The sequence below is a fragment of the Arachis duranensis genome, chromosome 2 (assembly GCF_000817695.3).
Source record: "Arachis duranensis cultivar V14167 chromosome 2, aradu.V14167.gnm2.J7QH, whole genome shotgun sequence".
In the NCBI taxonomy this organism is placed as follows: Eukaryota; Viridiplantae; Streptophyta; class Magnoliopsida; order Fabales; family Fabaceae; genus Arachis; species Arachis duranensis.
Window position 1 is genome coordinate 75,533,820 of NC_029773.3, and position 4,602 is coordinate 75,538,421.

The 4,602-nt window shown below is 34.2% G+C and overlaps 1 long non-coding RNA gene across 1 annotated transcript; it reads right to left on the bottom strand.

Moving 5' to 3' along the window:
* Positions 1 to 771: 771 nt before the first annotated feature.
* On the bottom strand, positions 772 to 2,665 carry LOC110277375 (uncharacterized). Its single transcript, XR_002369912.2, has 7 exons — positions 2,531 to 2,665; positions 2,254 to 2,436; positions 2,085 to 2,120; positions 1,939 to 2,000; positions 1,539 to 1,643; positions 1,196 to 1,322; positions 772 to 880 (listed from the first exon to the last, which is right to left on the bottom strand). It is a non-coding gene; the product is annotated as an uncharacterized LOC110277375 (long non-coding RNA).
* Positions 2,666 to 4,602: the final 1,937 nt, after the last annotated feature.

The following is a 4,602-nucleotide window of genomic DNA, read 5'->3' on the forward strand; positions in this document are numbered from 1 at the left end:
GAAAGAAAATGATACAGTTTGAAGTCGTTTGTACTATCATGAGAAATAAACGTGCCTTGGCCAAAGAAAATCAACATAAAAATCGATTCTAAAATGAGAGGCGAAAAAAACAAACACTTGAAGGTGGCCTCTTGCGTGACAAAAAAAGGAAATTAGAAGATACAATTCAGAGACGATGATTCAATAAAAACAGAACTATTAAATAGGAAAATAAGGGTGAGGAAAAGAAAGAGACCTGAAACACCAAGAACATAACCAAAAAGAGAGTCACCAAGAGCTCCAACAACACAAGTGAAAACGAAGCAATCTCTGAAAATCCAAAGTTGCATACATCACTTAAAATAATAGTATATCTTTCTATCACCTAGGTATCCCATGTTTAGAAATATCATAATAAGGCATCCATAAATTCCTTTGATAAAATAATTTCTTTCAAAAAGGGTTTCATCTGACTAAACAAACATATGGACTTGGCCAATTTCAACTACAAGATTGCAAATAAATCTTAAAGATGGACGAAAAAGCTAGATGAATGTGCCAATAAATACACAGAAACTAAGATAGGATGTTTTTCCGTCATTGATGGTAGTTTTGCAGCAACAAGAAGAAATAAAGAAAAGAGCATCATATTTGGGTAACAAATTATAAATGTATGCATGAAAGATCAAGGTAATGTAAGGAAATAATGCCCATGCACTATTCTACGCAAAGTACATAATACAATAGCAACTATAATTGAAATCCAAGATAAACATGATAACAAAAACTTGCCAATCATCTTTTCATCATTTCACGCTTTTCTGCAGCAAGCGGCTCAAGTCGCCGATGGCCTTCCTAGCTTGATCATTTGAAGGATCAATTTCTAAGATCTTTTTCATATCTATCCATTGATATTTGAAAAACTAACTAAAATTAGTGAAGTGAAGAAATTATGGTATGAATGAACTCAATGATGCGAAAAGGAAAAAAAATATGAATGGCATCAGTATGCAAAACATGTACTTCTTCATTAAGATCCAACAATAAGGAATGCCTAATGGTACTCATATTGGCTTTCCCTAGGTTGGCAAATACCACATAACAGTGGCACCTTTCTATTTTGAGAAATTACACTTACCCCCTTACTGTGCAAATGAGAATAAAGTTCAAGTCCTGCTTAAACTATAATAACTCCTAATATAAGATCTGAACTTACCAGCAATGGCTTCTTCAAAATGTTCAAGCTTTTCATGAGCTTCTCCTCTTTTTACTAAAGCTTTAATGTACACTGGATTTAGATCTAATGCTTTTGTGCATTCTTTAACTGTGTTGTCATATTTTTCCTGGGATATGTTTAGCATAAGTTAAAGAAAATTAGATTCTTAACTTAATCAATTTCAAATATAAAAGGGCAAATATGATGCAAGATTCCATACCAGCTTTATCTATGATTAAAATGACTTCCAAAGATATGATTGGAAAATAAAAAAAAAGAGGTCCGAAAGAGTTGAACCACACTTAAAAGGGTCTAGTTTGCCAAATTACAGGATAAAGAGTACCTTGTTCAAGTGTATTTTGTGCTCTCAACAGTTTCTCCTTCCCTAAATGCCAATTTAAAGGACTCCAATTTAGACTTTGCCATTTCAACCATTTTCCACTAACATCTGTAGTTGTAAAAATAAGAAAGTCAACTATTTTTTATCACCAACACGAAATCTGAGCCAAAAAACCAAAGATCCTTCCTTTCGGGATCGAAAATGCAATATGACACTCAAACACAACCAATCCAAAAAAACTTACATTAAATAAAATGAAAGCACTTGCAAAGGATAAAAAACCAAAGAATAAGAGAAAGAGAATAAGCACGAATACAAATTAATCTCTTTGCCCTAATACACGACTCAAGTAACACAATAAGCACAAATAAGCTACAACAGAACAACAACCCACGCTACATACCCGAATCGGCTAATCGGCTATGTTCAACTCGCCTTTTCAGTTTCCGACTTTAACGACCTGAGCTGCAACCAACGAAATTAGGTTAGTTTCCTTGGCATTAAATTGAATGAAACAACAAAAATGAAGAAGAAGTAACGACCACTGACCTATCATTTTAAACTGCATACTTTTCACTTTGGCACCTTAAATATTGCACCAAAAATTATAAAGACATCATATGCCAAAAGAAGAATAAGAACTCTTATCCAGCCACCCAAAATCAAAGTTAAATTCAAACTAATATATAAACCACAGGCTTCCACATAAATTACAGACCTTTTCTGGAAGAGCTGGAGGTGGTTGCAGCGGAACCTCTAACTCCAATGGTGGCCCAAGTGGTTTCTCTTTAGTTTTTATCTCATAATTTTCCTCTTCTGACCCATACCTATGATCTTCATCTGCAAGTATATCCTCTGGCCTCAGGCCTTTTTCATGGCCCTCTTCTTCAACAGGGGATCTCTGAGGTAGGAGATTACTTTGATTATTCATTTGCAAAATTTTAAGCAACACAAAGACAAACTAAATATATCAGTTATTGGTAGCAGGCACTCACATTTGAGTCATGTTCAATGTCATGATGAACTGCATATCCATCCTCCTCTTCATCATCGTCAAAATCCCCAAATACATCACGAATTTCAGGAGCAGAATCACGAATCTGATCTTTATCCTCTCGGGGAGATCCACTGTCAATATAGAAATTAAAAGTTTAAAACTGTCATAGAATCTCACAGCATCCCAAAAAGCCTTATTATCCCTAGGTTTTAAACAAATTTTTTGTTCTATTTATCCAGTAACTGAAAGCAATTTCCTAAATCCACACCGAAGGTGCAATGTAAGGTAACAGAAGACATTCACATACAAAACCTATACCACAAACCATAAACAAAAGCAGAACAAATCACCGGTTTAATCAAATGTGAGATGACAGGAAAAACCTAGGCAGCAATTCTACCATCAGTACCAGTGGTCAATACTTGGTATGATAGAACCAAAGCAAAGAAAGAAAGTATTCAAAATAGAGTGAAATCCTAGATTAGTCATGGTCCTAGTAGTCAATAGTATTTTGCTTCTCCATGACTATGCAATTGTTTTTCAACATTTTAGCATCGCAATGAGAAAGCTGTGAGTGATATTTTCGATAATTTAGAGGGTTAGCCTCAGAACAAACACATGAAACCATGAAATTGAAAACTATCCACTCAGAATATTGTTAAATGCAATTAGCAGATATCTATTTAGAATGTGTATATATATATACCTTGGACTCTTAGCTTCGTCAACTTCCTCATCTTCATTCTCATTCTCATTCTCATGGTAACGGTTCTCCTCGGATCCGCTCTCAAAGACAGCACCCCTGTGCTTCCTAGTAACTACTCTCTGCCCATACTCGTCTTCTTCTTCTTCTTCCTCGTCTTCCTCCTCCTTGCGGCTTTGCAAACGGTAATCGCAGAAAGAAGAGAGAGAAAGTGTTAGAGAGAGATAGAGAATGGATTCGATGAAAGGAAGGAGATTATAAAGGAACGAACCCATTGGGAGAGGTCGATGTTGAGCTCGTAGAAGGTGACGTGTGCAGCGGTGATGAGGATTTCCTCGACGAAGGTTGAGGAGCTTGGTGCTGTACTAGTCGAAATTGGGCATGAGCTTCCCGTTCTGAGATATTATAGAACCGCAAACACAAATCCTAGAATATTGCGGGTTGGGTTTGGGGTTTGGATGTGATGTGTACCAGAGAGTGAGAATGGTAAAAGAGGAATGGAATGGAGAGAGAGAGAAAGTGAGAAACTCTTCATTATTTTATTTCAAAATAACGTGAGACCGACACCTGGCTTAATGAGCCACGCCAAGTATACAAGTAGTAGATGTATATATATAAATATAATCATGACGTGTTTCATTTTCTTAATTATAGATGGTTTTGATATTATTTGTTGGAATAAATTATTTTATTAACCCAAATTATTTGTATTGAATTTTCAAAATATATCATAATGCGGAAGCGTATCTTTATTCATAAAAGTTAGAAATTGATGGAAGAATTTTGGTCTTGTGGTTCTTTCGATCTTTATCAACTAAAGTCTTTTGTATTCCTAGGTGGCTGAATTGTAACTCTTTTGATGGGAAAAGAACAACAAAGGTGACTTTGGTATATTGGGGACCGAAACTCTGACGACACTATTTATATTTGAGCATGATACCCATTAAATCCTAAAACCCAAATAAAATAGTATCTAAAGTCCAAAAGATAATATATCTAAAATTCAAAAGATAATTATCTAAAGACAAAAAATAATATCCGATTTTATTCTCATTTAATTTCAAATAAAAAATAATAATGACTTATTTAATTTAGCATTTAAATCAATAAATGAGAACATCATTATATAAGTCATTTAATTTAAAATAACATAATTTGTTATTATAATTAATATATGTATTGCCCACAAACAAATTAAAAAATTAAAATAATTTTCTAACACTAACAACCCAAGAATCACCACTAAATATTTGACATTATGACTCTAGGACCCTATATACTTGTTGCCCCAAGTCAAGGAGTGAAAATTCATTCCATTTTCACAAACACTTGGGGGATAATCACAAAACATAATAAAATTGCAAAAA